Genomic DNA, 19,075 nt, shown 5'->3' with positions numbered 1-19,075 from the left:
TTATATGAGTAAAAACAACTGAGTGTATTTGGGAATAGCAGAGGAATTGCAATTCAGGATGCAAACCATAGACAAACCTAAAGAGACAAAGGGAAGGTCAGTTTTTATCAGGTTTTAGGAGAAAATATGGGATGGTTGTTCTGAACAAAATTTATTGGAAAAGAACAAGAGTTTGAGGTTATGACAATTTTTCATTGGCTGCAAGCAGTGGTTAGTGCCTTGTTGCTGGGACAAGTTGAGATCTTTCTTCCCTTTCTTAAAGGCAGGAGATAAATTCATATGTGAAAAGTGTCCTCCTTTGTTGACATAATCACCTTCCTTCTTCCTGTTGGTTCTTCAGGCTTCAATGAATGGTATCTATGTGAGACCTCCCCTTCAGGGCTTCCTGACTCAATTTTAAGTGAATCTTCCTTTATTTATTTTCACAATGGGCTACAGTAACCAATAAAATTTCTAGAAAGTAATTAGAAATAGTATCTCAGATTGAGCAAGTGCTGAGCCTTGAAGAACTTGAAACTTGAAGTATGACTCCTGTCTTCTTCACAAAAGATACCAATAGGATGAATTGTGGCAATCCTATCATGTTAACCTGGTCAAAATACTGGCTGAAGGGATATTAACAGGAAGGTACATTGAAGACAAATTCATAATGCAATGTATCTAAAGAACTAGATAAGTAGGCTTATTTTATACATAGGCCACTATACATAAAAACTAGGAAGAACATACTAGATATTTTTAAATTAATGTTCTTATCAGCTAAAATTTGTAATGAGAATAAAAAGCAATTGAACAAAAACTATGGGCTAATTTTTAGATAATTTTTAGATATATAAGATAGAAAGAATTGAGCTAACCAAGAAGAGGATTGAGTATTCAAAAAAATGTGGAATAAGTGATGCCAAACAAAGGTAAATTTGGTCAACCTGATGTTTGCAATGGAAAGAAATAGACATCAGGAGGGATAGTTGGTATAGTCATTGGTCTTTGGACACAAAATCAGTAGAACTGTCCAATTCTTTTAGGAGAAAATGAGTTAAGGCTATATGTAGAGTGCAATCTTATTAACAAAGAATCCAAGCTTGAGTTCTTTATCCAAATTCACCCATTATACATCTCCTATCACATTGGATAACACAATCACAATGAAAAAGAAACCATTTACTTAGTCCATTTTTTACTGCCCACTATAGATACCATTAAGATATTTTCATGATAGATAGAGATGTGCTGTTCAGATCCCTTTCAAGGAAGGACTTGCTGCCTCTTACTCAATTCCTTCCTGGAGCCTTTCAAGCCTCCTTGCAAAAGTTCATGTCCTTCCTGGGGCAGCCTGACTGATCAAGATGAGAGGACAAAGGCCTGCTCATTTCAGCCCATTGCAGGACACTCAGATGGAATGTTTGCTAGCATTAAGGTCTGACTACTTCCTCTGCCCTGTCCTGTCCTGTGTCCTCTCCTTTCCTTTCACACTGATAAATATTTTTCACCCCAAACTTCTTAGCCTCTCTTCCAGAGAACCTAACATGTGACAATTACCGTTAGAAGAATCTCAAGAGGTTCTTAGACCTTCCACTCAACTGCAATACCCGTTCCTTACCTCTAATTAGCAACTTGAGCTTGGAGAAAGTACTTAATCCCTCTAAACCTTGGTGTCCTTATCTGTGAACCGATGTTGATAGTTACTGCAAAGAATAGTTGTAGAGAATAAATTTAAATAATGTATGTAAAATGCTTAACTTGGTGCCTGGCTCACAGCAGGTATCCAGGAATTGCCAGCCCTACCCTTTCCAACAATAGAAAAAGAAGGGGGGGGGGGGGAAGACCAAATAATTTTTAATGGATAAAGTTCTCTAAAATTCCAGAGATGGCATAATTTGGAGATATTGATAAAAGCCAGGTTTCTTTGTTGTTATGTGTTGTAATATTATGAAGAAAGTTTCCTGGATTGCAGTTTATAAACCTAGTTAATAAAGTAACCAAAGGCAGTAGAAAAAATGTGATACAGGAATGGGGGAAGATTTAAAGCAACTCTTAAAGCAGTTGTAGCAAGAAGCATGGCTCCTGCCCACACATAGATTGAATCTACCCACTCTCCTTCACATCTGACTTACAATAAGAAGTCTCTAGAGTATTGTTGGTCTGAAAAGGGCTGTCCTAGTAACTAGTAAGAATGGTTGCAGAAGAAGAGGATTATGTAGGATATAAGAGGGGCTAAACTCAAAGAGGGGACTTGGTAACTGTGAGAGTAAAATAAAAAAACATTTAGTTACAAAATTCAGCGTCAAGATTTTCTCTATCCAATAGTACTTTAAAATGTCTCCCATGTAGCTCTCTATATCCCTGACATCAGGGCACACAAGCTTTGTCGACTAGATGAAAAATATTGACAGCTAGATTGTTGTAATAATATAGACAGAGACACTAAGTTTCAAAGTGCAAGACTGTTATTCAACTTGGAAAGCACAGAACCAGTTATTCCTTCAGGTATCCAGTCACCTTGGTAGCTGTTCATGGCACAGAGGGAAGCTTTAGGAGTAGACATTTCAGTTTTTATGTCTACAAAACGTTGCTTTAGCCCCACAGCTCCTAAGGAATGAAGCTAGTGTCAAAGATTTAATGCCTTTTCGCATTAGTGATGTCAGCACAAAAATGGCCATCTTCTCTGAATAATTTATCTTCCCACTGCATAATTTTCTTATCTTTTTTTCTGCATTTTGGCTTTTTACTATAGATGGAGAGGTAAATGGCTGTTAGTCCCTGACAAAACCTGTGGAGCATCCTTCCCATCAATCAATTAAAAAACACTTACCTTACATTCAACATGATTTATTTCTTGTTAATACAATTGTCTCACTATATCCTTCTATTATTATATCCTTAATTCCATTAGCCATTCGCTTAATGCTCGCTTTAAGGCTGACCCCCAAAGAGCTCGGAAGAGAGAGGGAAGTCCTTCTAATAGTGGCATTGCCAATAAAACTCTGGAAGCTCTTCTCCTAAAGCCGTGTAGGTCACGGAAAAGATAGGTCACAGAATGTATCCTGCCTGAAAAGAATAGAGCAATCTTTCATTTATTTGTTCTGATGGATACTGCTTGATGGTTTAAAAATCCTTAAGAGCTCTTATCTTAAAAGTCAACACAATAGGTTCACAAAGCATAATCCTTTACATCACATAGGAATGGACGAGACTCTACCAAGCTTTCCTTAAGCAAATTTAAAAAGGGGAAAACAAAGGATAAAAAACCATTTGTATTGTTTAAAGATTAATGGCTTGCTTGGGGTGGAGCAAAAGGTTAACCTCTTAAATACTTAAGTGACACAAAAACATTGTAGTATTAAGGTGGTGGAGTTTCTTGTCTCTAGCAACTTTCTTCCATTTGGGTTGAAATTTGAGAGCTCTAAAAAGAGACCTTTGGACTGCACTTCTAAAATTACACATTGAACAGCTGCTAGGATTTTTTCTTCAGTGAGGTCATACATTTTTTCATTTTAATGTTTATTTATTTATTTTGAGAGAAAGAGAGAGTGTGTGAGTGTGTGTGTGTGTGTGTGTGTGTGTGTGTGTCAGGGAGGGGCAGAGAGATATAGGAGAGAGAATCCCAAGCAGGCTCCGCGCTGTTAGCACAGAGCCCCATGTGGAGTTCCGTCCCACAAACCAGTGAGACCATGGCCTGAGACAAAATCAAGAGTCAGACACTCAACTGACTGAGCCACCCAGGCACCCCAAGGACATATGCTTTCTTTTTGAAATTCAACTGGATGACTATCTTCATATAATATACAAGCACATATATTCCTATATCAGTATATATTGCGTTCGGTCATATGTAGCAGTCCCTATGGCCTGCCTAACAGTCATTTCTCTCTGCTTCCTTGCAAATAGAAACACAGTTTTATTCAGGTGTCCATTTTTCAGAAACAAGGTTCCCATCCAAAGCCTAAGGGTAAATCTGGTCAATAAAACCAGTAGCGGACATTTCATAGCCCCTGCTGGTCATTGATATTGGGGCAGGTTTCTGGGATAGGTTTTCCCATTTCTAACAATAAACATAAAACACGAACATAATTGTGACTATCTGTGATGCTTGGAGTTTTGACCATCATTGGAGACACAGACAAGAACATAGCCAATATCCTGGGGATGACAGATTAGAAAAACAGAAAGTATCTGTCTCTTTGGTAACATAATTTATCCCAGGAATTAATCAAACAGAGCCTACCTCCTTCGACATTTCTTGTTGTATGAAAGAATACGTATAGTCATTGTTTAAGTCAGTTAAGTCAGCACTGTCCCTTAACTACAGCTAGAGGTGTCCCTGCTGGATGTCACAGGCACTTTTTTAAAACACCATCTTTTACATTTTTGCTTTTTGCTTCCTCTTCCTTTTCCATCTCTTTTCCTTCTTTCATCACAAATCACTTCCCACTTAGCCCTATTCTGAGTTAACCTACATTTACAACTTAGAACATGTCTGCCAGTATTTTTCTCCATGTGCACTTAATCCTATAAACATAAACATAAAGGTTATAGCTTCACAAACAAAAATGAGATTGCATCATGCACATTCTTTCGCATCATGGTTTTTTTATATTCCACAATGAACGTGGGAATTTCTTTAGGTCAACTAATATAGCTTTAAATTCAACACAGGCTCAGTAACATTCATGGTATGGGTGTGAAAATTCAACAGTTTCCCTAATAGTAGTCGCTTCCTTGGTTTTTAATTTATTGCTGAATACACAATGAGTTAATATAAACTTGGGCACATATTCTTTCATACTGGTGCTTTTATTTATGTGGGATAGATTCCAAGAGTGAATGCTGAAAAAACTATACATTGTCTTTTTAATAATCATTTTCCTGAATGACACCATGAGTCACAGTTTCAATAATATAGGAGAGAAACTTTTCCCCAAATGCTCACCAGAACTGGCTTTCACTTTCTAAACTTTTGTCATTGGGATAGGTGTAATGGATAGCTCATGTTTACTCTAATTTGTATCTTCCTCTCTGCTAGTGAGTTTAAGTATATGTATGTTTGCTAACCATTTGTATTGGCTTCTCTATAAATAGTATATTTTTATTCCTGCCCATTTGTTGTTGCTACATGGCTAGTCTTTTTACTCATAAACCTGTAAAAGTTTTTTGTATATTATAGATGACAGCTCTTTGTCATGTATGTTGCAAATATCATCATATAGTCAATCCTTTGTCCGGTGTGGTATCTTTTCTAAACATAAACATTAAATTGGCTATTTATAGCAGCACTGTCAACAATTGCCAAATTATGGAAAGAGCCTAAATGTCCATTGACTGACAAATGGATACAGAAGAGGTGTTATATACGTACAATGGAATATTACTTGACAATCAAAAAGAATGAAATCTTGCCATTCGCAACGTGGATGGAACTAGCATATTATGCTAAGCGAAATAAGTCAGAGAAAGATAAATATCATATGATTTCACTCATATGTGGAATTTAAGAAACAAAACAAGTGAACATAGGGGAAGGGAAGGAAAAATCACATAAAAACAGAGAGAGAGGAAAACCATAAGAGACTCTTAAATATAGAGAACAAACTGAGGATTTCTGGAGGGCTGTTGGGTGGGAGGATGGGCTAAATGGGTGATGGGCATTAAGGAGGGCACTTGTTGGGATGAGCACTGGGTTCATGTAAGTGATGAATCACTGGGTTCTACTCCTGAAACCATTACTACACTATATGTTAACTAACTTGGATTTAGGGGCACCTGGGTGGCTCAGTTGGTTAAGCGTCCGACTTCAGCTCAGGTCACGATCTCACCGTCCGTGAGTTCGAGCCCCGAGTCGGGCTCTGGGCTGATGGCTCAGAGCCTGGAGCCTGCTTCTGATTCTGTGTCTCCCTCTCTCTCTGCCCCTCCCCCGTTCATGCTCTGTCTCTTTCTGTCTCAAAAATAAATAAACGTTAAAAAAAAAATAAATAACTTGGATTTAAATAAAATTCAAAAACTTAAAAATTAAAAAAAAAATTTAAGAAGGGAACTTCCAGCAAAAAAAGTAAGAACTATAATAATTCCTTATCCTATGACAATTCTATACAATAAATAGATTAGCCAACATAATTTATCTATAATATAGAATGAAAGAACCAAACATGCTGTAATGTTTCATACAGTTTTTAAAATGTGGGGACACTCTTTTTTTCTTTTTTTTTGTGGGGACACTCTTAAATGTACATGTAGAATATATGGAATATATACAATTTATCTATAATATAGAATGAAAAAGCTGAATGGGCTGTAATGTTTTGTAGTTTTTAAAATGTGGAGACATTCTCAAGTGTATGTGTAGAATGTATGAAATATATATAGGAATTGTATTCAACTCTTTCAATAACTTCATCGATTTTCTAGAAGGCCACATAAGAGAGTAATACATTAAAATGGTTTTGAAAAGGTGAAAAAAGTTGGCTTATATGATCCTCTTCTTCTAGCTTCTGAGTTTACAGTTAATATTAAGAGCATTGCTCTACCTTGCCCTCATCCCTACCTAGTATTGCATATATAAGCCTGTTTCTCACTTTAAAACTTTAATTTGGGCACCTGGGTGGCTCAGTTAGTTAAGCATCCAACTTCGGCTCAGGTCATGATCTCAAGGTCCATGAGTTCAAGCCCCATATCGGGCTCTGCGCTGACAGCTCAGAGCCTGAAACCTGCTTCAGATTCTGTCTCCCTCTCTCTGCCCCTCCCCCATTCACACTCTGTCTCTCATTCTCTCTCTCTCAAAAAATAAATAAAAATTTTGAAATAAAACACCCTAATTTGTTTTAAAACCCTGCCACTAGGTAAAAAGGCATTAAGTTAAAAATATTTCAAGTCATAGAAGGAAAGCAGAATGGAGGTTGCCAGGAGCTGGAGGCAGGAGGAAATGGGGAGTATTGTTCAAAGGGTTTCAGTCAAACAAGATGAAAAAGTTCTAGATGTCTGCTGTACAACATCGTGTGTGTAGTTAATAAAACTGCACTATACACTTAAAATTTTGTTAAAAGAGTAGATTTCACACTAATGTGTTTTTTATCACAATAAAAAAAACATTTACACTAATTTTAGAAGACAAATTATGGTGCATTTCATTATGACACAGGAGATACCCAAATAATTTTCACAGCTAGAAAAATGTGCTAACAATGAAAGCAAGTATGTACAAGTAATAAACAACAACTGGAACATAAATGCAGTTCACACATAAAATGTGGGCATGTTTCTGACTCTGTTTTTCCCATGTCTTTCTTAATGTCTTTCTTTATTTGTTTCTTATTTATTTTTAATGTTATTTTATGTTTATTTTTTGAGAGACAGAGCGTGAGTGGGGGAGGGGCAGAGAGAGAGGAAGACAGAATCCGAAGCAGGCTCCAGGGTCTCAGCTGTCAGCTCAGAGCCAGACTCTGGGCTCCAACTCATGGGCTGGGAGATCATGACTGGAGCCAAAGTCAGATGCCCAACCGAGCCACCCAGGTGCCCCCATAGTTGTTTTTTTTTAAGTAGTCTTTGTTATATTTATGTAGTTTCATACTAATCTTATTTTATTTAGTGTTTTTATTAAGAATTGGTATGTAATTTGGGGGGGGGGGGATGGGCTAAATGGGTAAGGGGCACTAAGGAATCTACTCCTGAAATCATTGTTGCGTGATATGCTGACTAGTTTGGATGTAAATTTAAAAATATATAAATAAATGAATAAATAAATAAATAAATAAATAAAAGAATTGGTATGTAATTTTATCAAGCACCTGTCAATATCTACTTTTATCATAGGGTTTTTTTCCCTTAATTTATTAGTGTATTATGTATTAGATTTTTCTGGTATTTGAACCATTCTTACATTCTAGAAATTAACCATACAAAACTCTATTTATTCATATTTTACTTATAAGTTTCTCTTCTAGATTTCTACAAGAAATTAGTCTATAGCCATCTTTCACAGTGTCTCTATCAGATTTTGGTATTTAAAATGTTATTATGGCTTTATTCATTTCAGTGGGCTTATCAATCTTTTCTATAGCTTGGAATAAGTTAAATAACACAGGTATCATCTATTCTTTAAGGTGAGATATAACTCAGCTGGAACCCCCAGATAGTTGTTTTCTATGTTGGATCTTTACTCGGTTTTCAACATCTTCTAGATTTATCAGACAATTCAATTGTGCCACTTCTGTTGAACTAATTTTTGTGATTTATATTTTGCTAGGAAGTGTCTAGATTTTCAAATTTATTGTTGTAGAGTTGAACGTAGTATTCTCTTATAACACTTTAAATGCACCTGTGTCTGTATTCATGTCACCTCTCTCATTCATGACATTGTATAATCCTGCTTGCATGCTTTTACTCTTTTTCTTTTAACAGGGGTAAGAATTTTATTTTTCATTTCTATTATTAGCATTATGTTAACTAAACAATATTGTTTTTAGAGAAGCATCATCTAAGAAGAAGACATTTAAAGGAAACATACAGTTTAATGGATTATTAAGACATATAAATTTCCACATATCTTACTGGAAAAAAATTCAGCAGGTGGTTTCCATCCCAGGGTACCTGATAATCCATAAATGCAGTGCATCATACATTAGCACCACACTGCCAACAATTACACAGATTAGTTATTTTTAATAATTCTCAAAAAAGTTTATCAATTTCATTGGTCATTTGAAAGAATCAAGTATTTGAATTTGTTATTCTTGCCTCTTTTTGTTTTGCTTTCTTCATTGCTTTTGTTTTCTATTTCATCTTTTTTCTTCTCCCCAGTTCTTTTTGTTCCTTACCCTATGAGTACGAAGTTCCTTTACTTTTCATATTCTAATAACAAAATTACTTAGGGCTATAAGGTTTCTTTGTGGAACAACTTTTCAGTGTTGCTAAACTTTGATTAAAGGTAATTACAAGTCCCAGTTTTCTAGACAATCAAAGACAAACTGTTGTGGTCACATATATCAAAATACATAAACAGACAAACTGAAACAAAAAACTAAGATGGAATAAGACATTTAAGGTGATGTGCAGTGAAGCAAAAGTACATTTATGAGTAGAGAGTCCCAGTGGGAGCCAGGGTCGAGAATATTTGCCATGATGACTATCTGCCTAAACCCTCTCAGACTGGGCCATAAACCTACAGTCATACTGACACTATCACTACGAGGCTGGTTTTCAAATCAATCTATTGGAACAGAAAATAAAACTTTTTTAGCATAATCAGGAGAGTCTTGGTTAAAAATTCATGTAATAGGCAGAAATATGAGTGATTGATCAAAGCACTATCTTTGTCTGCTCAGGCCACCATAACCAAATCCCACAGACTGCTGTCTTAAACAGCAGGCATTTATTTCTCACAGTTCTGGAGACTGGAAGTCCAATATCAAGGTTCCAGCAGGACCGGGTTATGATACGGTCTCTTTTCTTGGGTTGCAGATAGCTGCCTTCTCACTGTGTCTTCACATGGCCTTTCCTCAGTGCACACGAGTGGAGCAAGAGAGAGAGAAAAAGAGGGGTGGGGGAGGGAGAGAGAGAGAGAGAGAGAGAGAGAGAGGGAGGGCACTCTGGTATCTCTTCCTCTAAAGTCACTAATCCCATCTTGAGGACTCCACCTGTACAACCTCCTCTGAACTTAATCACCTCCCAAAGTCCCCATCTCCAGTACCATTACATTGAAGGTTAGGACTTTAACACAGGAATTTTAGGAAGAACACAATCAGTCACCAAATTTGCAGACACCCAGTTGACAAACAATGCTGCAGAATCATCTGCTTAATTTTTTTTGTCTACCTAACCATCTTACTCTTTGCTTTCACCAAATTCCATTAATTATATTCCTCAGAAGATAAGATGAAATGAAGAAATGCCAATATTTGTTGAAGTAGAAAACAAACACTAACATGGCATTCTTGAAAGCTGAGGACCATTCCATAGTCTTCCATAGTCAACAAGCAATAAACCATCTTTAAGCTCCTCTTTTCAATTCAGTTCGTATGACCACCTACAGACTTTTATTAAGTCTTTCTGGCAAGCCTAGAACAGGAGTGTGGAGGGAAAAAAATGTATTTTGTATAGTCTGCCCCCCAGAAGCTTCAGAGTCACAGAAATTCTATTCACAGTGGGAGACTATGAAAGCCTTTTCAGAGGCATGTTTGTGCTGCCCTTCTAAAACAGAAAAACTAAGACCCCTCGCCTGTGGTTCCTCTCCACACTCCATGAGCTGAAAGGCGTCTGCTCTGCCTCTGATTATAACATTTAAGCAAGAGGGCTGGCCACAGAATTCTATGCATCATTTAGGACTTTGATGCTAAACTGAATTCAGAGGAAAAAATGTCTCTGCCAGTCTGGGGTTGCTGCTGACAAGGAGGAATATTGATTGGGGTGATGACAGAGCTCTCCTGGTTTAACTCCTCATACTGGGAGGCTCTACTCTGTCTTTCTAAATCTCAATTACCTCTGTGCTGCTGAAGACTCTGCCTCCATCAGGTCAAATAGAAGAATGAAGATTTTCCTAAAACAAACCTACAGCAGGAGGGAGTAGGTGACAGTGTCTGTAGGGTTCACATGTTGTACTTTCACCTCCCGAGTTTATCAAAGGAGCTTTTATGCTGGTCATCTGGTGCTGCTTGAAGCAGGACAGTTTGCAATAATGCCCCAGTCTGGTTTTTGTGACATCACAGTACCAGGTTTAGTTATCATGTTTTGTGACCTGTCACTTTAGTTTTGCTTTAGATAATCGGGGCTGTGCAACCATTATGATTCATAAGCTTATACCAGGCTGCTTAGATTTAAATCCTGGATCTCTTCCTTACTTGTTTGGCCAGTAACTTAACCTCACTGTCTCTCAGTTTGCTCAGCTATACAACGGGAATAAAACAGAACTCCCTTAATGGAGTTGTTGTAACAGTGCTCACCCAGCCCATAGTGAGCACTGGGTAGACACTGGCTATTGTTATTGCTTCATCATGCTAAGCATACCCAGTGTCTCCTCTGGCAAATGTCACCTCTACCCACTAGTGGTGCCCAGATAGAAAACGGAAAGAATTATGCCATTCAGCACATTTTTTAAACCCCTATATCCATCCTCCTAAGATGCTTTAATAACTTCTAAATGTTTAAATTTCAGTGAAAAAGCATTTACATAGATAATTTACATATTCCACTCCCAATTATTTTTACTGGCAAATACTGTCCAAAAAAACAATTCCCATTGCTTTTGTATGTACCTCTGGTTTAGGAATTCTGCACGTATGAAAGTGCAATAAAGTAAAATCACCCATACTCAAAACCATAGCTTCCCCTGTGACTCTAGGGTCTTAGTAACCCCTTTTACAAGTTTGGTGTGAATTCTTCCTAAATTTTTCCCTGTGTTTGTAGAAGACATAGTCTCTCTCTTTCCCTCTCTCTCTTTCTCTCTCTCTCCCTCTCTCTCTCTCTCTCTCTCACACACACACACACACACACACACACAGATATATACCTTATATGTGTATATATTTACAATGAGGGATCATGCTGGACACGTTTGTTTGCAACTTGCTCTTTTCCTTTCACAGTACATTGTGGACCTCATGTGGTCCTATGTCAGGACACAGAGGTCCATCTTTTTCTTAATGACTGCCTCGTAATCCATTACATAAATATACCAACATCTGCTTAAATATTCCCCTTTTGACATATAGCTAGGTTGATTCTAATTTTTTTATTATTAGTAGTGCTGCAATAAACACTCTTCTATATGGATTTTTATCTGTTATTTAAATCAATATGCATCTTCTGAACACATAGCAACTATAAGCAAGGAAGATAGTCCACAGATGGGGAAGGAGATTACAAATGTGCTGCATGAAATAATCATTTAAAAAATAATTATGATGTTTGCCTGTAGTTCAATTTCACCTTTAATTCCTTCATAACCACTTTACCTCCCTAAAAGACAGAGTTTTAGGATACATGTTTTTATTATTGCTGCCAATATCCACACTTCACGGTGACCTAAGAGTTACCTCAAGAAAGGTTATGTAAGTTATCAGTTGATGTGTCATATTTGAAATTTACAAAGAAATTAACTATATTATATCAAGAATTTTTTCCTCAAACAGAAACGATATTAATTTTGTGTAAAATACAAGGAAAGCAAGACTGTTGCCCAAAATTACAACCCCAAAGAGCATGAAAATAGAAAGTGTAAATCTCTCTGATCCTGGGTTTCTGAGCCTTGGCATTATTGGCACAATGAGGGCTGTCCTTTGTGTTGAATGCTTAGCAAAATCCTTCGTCTCTACCCATTAGGTGCCGGGAGCATCACCCTCAGTTGTGACAATAGGCCACCAGACACTTCCAGACAAAAAGAATTGTCCCCGGTTGAGTACCGATGTGATCCTGCTTCTCAGAAAAAAAACTCTGCTAACAGCTTGGTAAACAACCATCCATATTTTTAATGTAAATTAAAAAATTCTTTTATACACTTGAAAAATGTCCATACAACAGTTTTTTAAAACTCCCTTTCTTTACTTAACATTTCATGGATACCTCTCCATGTCAATAGTCATGGACTTACCATATCGTTTGAAAAAGTACATTTAATTTTCATTGTGTGAAATCACCATGATCATGTATTAATGGACATTCCAGCTATTTTTCTTTATTATTTTCAATTCAAAGTCATGCTGGAACAAATACACCTATAGTTATGTCTCTGCACACTCCCATTATTTCTTTAGGAATCACTAGGTCAAAGAGCATATACTTTTTTTTAAAGTTTATTTATTTATTTTGAGGGAGAGAGAGAGAGAAAGAGAGCGAGCGCCAGGGAGGGGCGGAGAGACAGAGAATCCCAAGCAGGCTCTGTGCTGTCAGCACAGAGCCCAAAGTGGGGCTCGAATTCAGGAACCATGGGGTGATGACCTAAGCCGAAACCAAAAGTCAGTCGCTTAACCGACTGAGCCACCCAGGCACCCCAAGGAGCATACGCTTTTTAAATATCATACTTTTACTATAATTTTCAATATTTTTTCACATGAAACAGGTGAAATATTGACTTGGGGCATACAGCTGATCATCTCTTCTCTAAAAAAACAATAAATCAATCCCTTCTTTTCTTGCACACTGACATGCATTTTCCTGGGAGGAAAAAAAGGTAGGGTACCTTCCTTAACCCTACTTTTTAATTAAGGAAGTCTTAACTGAAGCTTTGACCAAGGCAACAAATTCCTTTTCTGCTGAAGATAAAAGGATGTGCTAAAGCAGAACAACTCAGGCATACAAAGGTGACAATGAAAATAGTTATGGTTGAAAGAGAATAGTTATTGATGAGCTACAGGAGAGGAGCACCTTGGCCTTACTTCTCACCTTGTCGCAAGAGACAGCCAAGTTGTGAGGTTAAATTGAAGTTGGTAAATACACAATTATTCAGCTTGTGTCTCGGTAATAAATGTGCCTCCAGGCAGTGAACCTGCCAGTTCTCAGAGCACCACTTTGCTGATTAAGGAGATAAAAAGAGGATATTGTGGAAAGGGTCATTTCAAGAGTAATGAATCCTTATTCTGTCACTGTACTTTGCCGACAGGAAAAAGAAGTTTAACAGGGATGAGGCATCCTGGGATATCCAGGTGGCAACATGGAGTAGGCCAAATCAGAGATGACTATTTCTGGACCATGAAAAAACAGCGGGATCTCTGATGGCTGAGAAATGACTATGGCGGTGAATTAAGTACATCTCAGGGAGAAGCCTTATTAAATTAGCCTAATACCTTATTGCATGATCAATAACAATGTATTTATTTTGTACTATGGCCTTGAGTGACTTTTCATTAGGAATTTAAATGACCTTAGAAAGCTACTGAGTATCAATTTAGAATACTTTCAGGAGATATTAGCCTGGCCTCAGAGCAAAAGATGAGTGAAAATGCGGCTCGTTATTTAAGTCAGAAAGAAAATGTCAAAAAACATTTGCCTTGGCATTAAGGGAGGTGGCTCAACTTGTGTATCCAACCCAGTGATACTGTTCCATTTTTTTTGGATTCCCGGTTACAGAATAAAATAGATCAGAAGGCTGTTGAGATAGAGAAGGTCATAAGGTTGGAAAAGACAGACATACTGTTTTAAGTGAAGATGCCAATAAATTTCCACGATTCTGTAACACATCTTGTCAGTGCTTGGCCCATGTTCCCTATAATCCCTTTGCCATTTTTATGACCATGGACTCCGGGTGGGTTTTCACTCTCAACATCACCTGCTGCCTTCAAACTACCAGGAAGGCTTTGTAGGACCCTAAGTGTCCATCTTGGCAGTAGCCCTGAAGAGCGTAGGCCAGGGTTTCTCAGCCTCAGCACTATTAATATTTGGGGATAGATAATTATTTATGGGGAGGATGGGGACCGTCCTGTACATTGTAGGACACTTAGCAGCATCCCTGGCCTCCACCCACTGGATACCAGTATCACACTCCTCCCAGCGTGACAAACATGTCTCCAGACATTGCCAAATGTTTCCCAGTGGATGAATCATCCTGGGTTGAGGGCCACAGGTATAGTAGAATATAAACACTGCAGCTCCCTTGCCCCTGATGGGACCATTCTGAGATGTGACCAATCCTGCTTCAGAGACCCCTGAGGGGTCACCCTCGATGGAGTTTTGCTTGCTATCACACTCCTGCTCAGCTTCCTTCTCTTCTTGTTCCCACTTCCCAAACCCCCTGTTAGTCTTCCCCAGGAACACTTTGCACTATTCACACAAATCCTCACCTCAGAGTCTGCGTGTGAGGCTGCCAACCCAAGAAGGACTCCGTAACATTGAGATGCTAACTAGATAGTCACAGGGTTAGACGACACTATTTTAAACATCTTTGCTGGCCTCCTTATTGTTCTCTACCTTCTATCTTTACTGCAAGTATCAATTCCTATTCAGTTTATTCTTAAAAACGAGGAGAAAAAAAATTCTATTGTTTCCAAAGCATTTGGTTGGTGTATTAAATCATAATACCATTCTTTCTGCCTCCTTCTCTCTCTCTCTCTCTCTCTCTGTCCTCCCCCACCCCATCTAAAATCAGGTTCTCCTTAGCCTAAGCAAGCACTTTTTGTTTTCGTCACTTTAGAGCAGCAAGGTGAGTTTTCTCTGGTCTCCCACTTATTATTCCAGAATCTTCTTTTTGTCTCCAGTCATTCACCAGCCTAATCTTCACCAAATCTTCCTTGAAATTCTCCAGGCACTCTCCAGTCTTTTCCTCTTCTTTTACCTATTTTCAATAGTAATACTTGGCCTAATATTCTTTAACTCCCTCTGTGCCATGTTTTAAAATCTTCATTTGTTATCTCTTTTTATTTACTTTTTTCCAACTAGGTTTCAATAAAATAAGACAAAGAAAATGGAGCAAATCCAAGAAAATTTGAGAGCAGTCTGAGAAATTAAATGTATTCAGACATATGTGAAGAGGAGAGATCTAGCAGAAGCTAAAGCAGGACGCTGTCGCTGTGTGGCTGTCCTCACAGAGACAGCAGTAGGGAACATACCTCTCCCCGGGCTGCCACTTTCCTCTAAATCCCTGTTTACTACTCAAGACTTCAGAATGAGATCTCAAATGCCACTAATCTGGTGCCTTTTATTTTACAAGTGGCCTTGAGACCCATCTCAAAATGAAGATAAAAATAAAAATGATCCCCTTCTAATGACCCTCCTAAGCCAAACGAATAAAATCAATAAAAATGCAATTAATTTAGATTCATTTGGACTGAAGAATCAAGAGACAAAATAAGGAAGCATATTTGCCAGGGTATATGATGTAGCTTTTGGCCAGAAATCCTGCTTCCGAAAGCATCCACCTCAGATATAGCGGCAGTAATAAACTCCCTGTGTCTTATACACCCATAAATCCTTGTACTGACCAAGATTTCAATTGGTCTCTTCTCTTCAACCCACACATAAAGCATTCCAGACACTAATTTAGGATATTAATTAAATCTCAAACAATCGCATTGGGGCTCAGCAGATACTGTCCCATAACGTGTAGATGTATCTTTAAAAAAAAAAAAAATTGGGTTGTCCATTTCAAAGAAATTCCTCTTAGTATGTCCCTTTTCAAAGAAAATGTAATAAAATACCCCCTTTCCAAAAATAGTGATGATGCATTCAGGGGAGTTAACTGAGATTAGAACAGCCACCTCAATTATATGTGATCAACGTTAAGTGGGAATTTGCAATGTATTTTTTGCAAGTAGATGAAATATATGGATGTTGATTTCCAAAGGCAAATGTATACTATACTTTAAAACTATCAAAAATGCATTGAAAGGGCTGCAACACAAATTCAATAGGCTTTAATGAAAGGTACTGGCAACTGGAGGATGACTTTAAAAGGGGTTGATGATGGTGAGAAGGGAGAATTAAAGAAATTGGGGGGCGCAACCGCGGGTGGGGATGAAGCAGAAGAAAGGCTACAGAGCCTGAGGAAGAAGGAATTAAGAGGGAGGGGGCACTAGAAGCGCCAAGATGCCATGTGTAAGGGTCGCAACCAAACCAAGAGAATATTCCAAGTCAAAGGAAAAGGAGAGAGAAGCACATAACCTTCTGCTTTTGGAGACAGGGTACCTCTGTCAAAGGCATGAGAGGGAGACACTAGAAAGGTGAGCATGGAGAAGGTCATAGGTGAGAGAAGATGACCAGAACACGGAAGCATAATTTAGCTTTTGAGGCATCCCCAGAGAACCTTCTGGAATTTGCTCTCTTAATTCTCAAGGAGAGAGAATCTGTCTAAGCACACTGAACCTAGTGGTCACAGGATGGGTAACAGTATCTCCAAGAGAACCCAGATGCTGAGGAAGAGCCTGGTACATAACTATTGATTGGAAACATAACCAATGGGGTGGGGTCAAGTGGAACCTGAGATATGCAGAACCATAATAACCCCAGCAAGAATCCCCTGTGATGCACAAACACTGAACAATTATAGACTTCATTCACATAGTCAATAAACATTTACTGAATTCCTTCTGTGTACCTATCTTTGAGCTAGGAGCTTGGGCCCCAGACGTAGGTGGCCCAGGGCCCTAATCCTAGAGATGTTGAGCTCATGATTCTTGATTTATAAATGGCAATGGGAGTTTCTGTATAGGGAGGCTTGTTTCACTGCAGAAGGCCTAAATGAAATAGGTTACTTTCTAATTTATTATTAAATCTTAAAGTAGATCAGGCTTAAGATATTTCTCAAAAATACCCAGGTTCTCAGATTCATGGTAACCTAAAAATGGAGTATTAATTCATATTTTATGAATAATAATTCTCATGATTTCATGTTTTCATGTACATACTGATATTAATATGTACATTTTGGAAAGTACTGTGCATTTTTATTCCAAACTATTTCTGAGTTGTTTATTTCTGGTGGTGATATCAAGCTACGCTTCCCTTATGAAGGATGACTACACCACATGAGTTCATGAATAAGCCAGAAGGAAAACTCACATAAACTAAACAAAAACAAAAAAAAAAATTCAAAAAGCTGTGGAGAGCAGATTTCACAGCTTAATGTATGGAATAACTCTGGATTTGAATTATCTTGTGAGGAGAAAAAAATTAATAGTTTTGTCCCATTTGTGTCATCATCCTTTTTTACAGTGTAGTTATCTCCCCGAAAGTGACTGTAAAAACCACATTGTGTAGTTCCATATTTATTCTTCCTCATTTACTTCCATATCACATTCAGTTTACAAATAGCAAAATTATTTTCTGAAAGTCTTTGCATCGCCAACTCCAGCTGGGAGCTGAAAAAACACACAATATACTTCCTGTCTCTTGTATTATCTGCAGCTAGAGAGCTGAGAATATCCGTTTGCATTTTTGCTGAGGATGCTTAAAGAGAGCTTTTTCTTCCTCAGATTTCCTGGCTCCAAGCTGCTGATATACCCAAAGCCATATTTTACCAAGAAGATGAAGATATAGTGCCTTCATTTCTTCTTTCATTCATTCCAAATGTATTTATTGAATACTGTACCAGGTGCTGTCCTGGGTGCTGGGGATACAACAATTAATGAAACACCAACTTTAATGTTCTAGTGAGGGAGAAAGGCAGATTAACAGACTATTAACGATAGGAGTTGGGAAGTATCCTCTGCCGCAAGAACATGAGAGAAAGACTCCTAGCTTTGGTATCCAGGGGGGCTTCACAAAGGAAATGATGTCTAAGTTGACACTCAGAGGATAAGAAACAATTATCCAGGCACCTAGTGAAAGTATGTGAAGGACAATGGGTGAAGAGAGAATGAAACAGGGAGGGAAGAGAACATAAAGGAAGCAGGAGACAGAACTCAAAAGTTCTTGTAATACATGTTAACAACTTCTGACCCTAACAGAAGGCAATGTGGGGTGCCATTGGTAGATGAAAAACACCATATAAGCAATTTTGCTCTGTATTTATTTAATTGCCAATAAAAGTGATTTTAAAGTAACTTATTATCCCTATACTTTACATTGGCCATTATTTCTGTGATCCATTCTTTTTCTAGTTTTATTTTTCTCCTGTTCTTCCTATAGAGGATATAGCACATCATGCTACAATGATAGATGAATAAGCAAACAAGAAGTTCTTAATAAATGCCTTCTGGTAGTGTTAATAAGGAGCATAAACTATTTTAATGCTTCTTTCATAATACCAATTGAAAATTTCATTTCAAATATCATTGCATCTGTGTACATATATAAAATGAGGGAGGAATGGACACAGAGGAATATTTGAGAAGAGTGAATAATAATTCAAGAAGGCTAAGTCCCAAGAATGTACTGAAACTTGCAAAATATGTCATAGAAAACAAAGAGCCTGTTTTAGGATTTGGAAGGCACAGATATGATTCTTGGGATCAATGTAATTACATTGACAGATGACAAAGAGAAAGCAGAGCTACTCAATTTTTATTTTGCTTTTATCTTCTATGTCAAGGAGGAGGATTGATTGGACAGGCTAGAGCAAATATTGGGATGAGAAAATTAAAGACCAAGATAAATGGAAAGAACAGAGAGCCTTGTTCTAAATGTGTTCAAGTCCCTGCCAGCCATTATTGGAGGTCTCTGA

At 37.7% G+C, this 19,075-nt stretch overlaps 1 long non-coding RNA gene across 2 annotated transcripts; it reads right to left on the bottom strand.

The window, feature by feature from the left end:
• Positions 1–127: 127 nt before the first annotated feature.
• LOC125922892 (uncharacterized) lies at positions 128–13,746 on the bottom strand. 2 transcript variants are annotated; one of them, XR_007457818.1, is made up of 3 exons: positions 10,469–13,745; positions 2,813–3,048; positions 128–453 (listed from the first exon to the last, which is right to left on the bottom strand). It is a non-coding gene; the product is annotated as an uncharacterized LOC125922892 (long non-coding RNA). The 2 variants fall into 2 exon arrangements; XR_007457819.1 differs by lacking the exon at positions 128–453 and adding an exon at positions 2,416–2,728 and having other exon boundaries at positions 10,469–13,746.
• Positions 13,747–19,075: the final 5,329 nt, after the last annotated feature.

Source organism: Panthera uncia, chromosome B1 (assembly GCF_023721935.1).
Source record: "Panthera uncia isolate 11264 chromosome B1, Puncia_PCG_1.0, whole genome shotgun sequence".
NCBI classification, from domain to species: domain Eukaryota; kingdom Metazoa; phylum Chordata; class Mammalia; order Carnivora; family Felidae; genus Panthera; species Panthera uncia.
The sequence above is the reverse complement of the archived record's forward strand: the minus strand, read 5'-3'. Positions and strand labels throughout refer to the sequence as shown.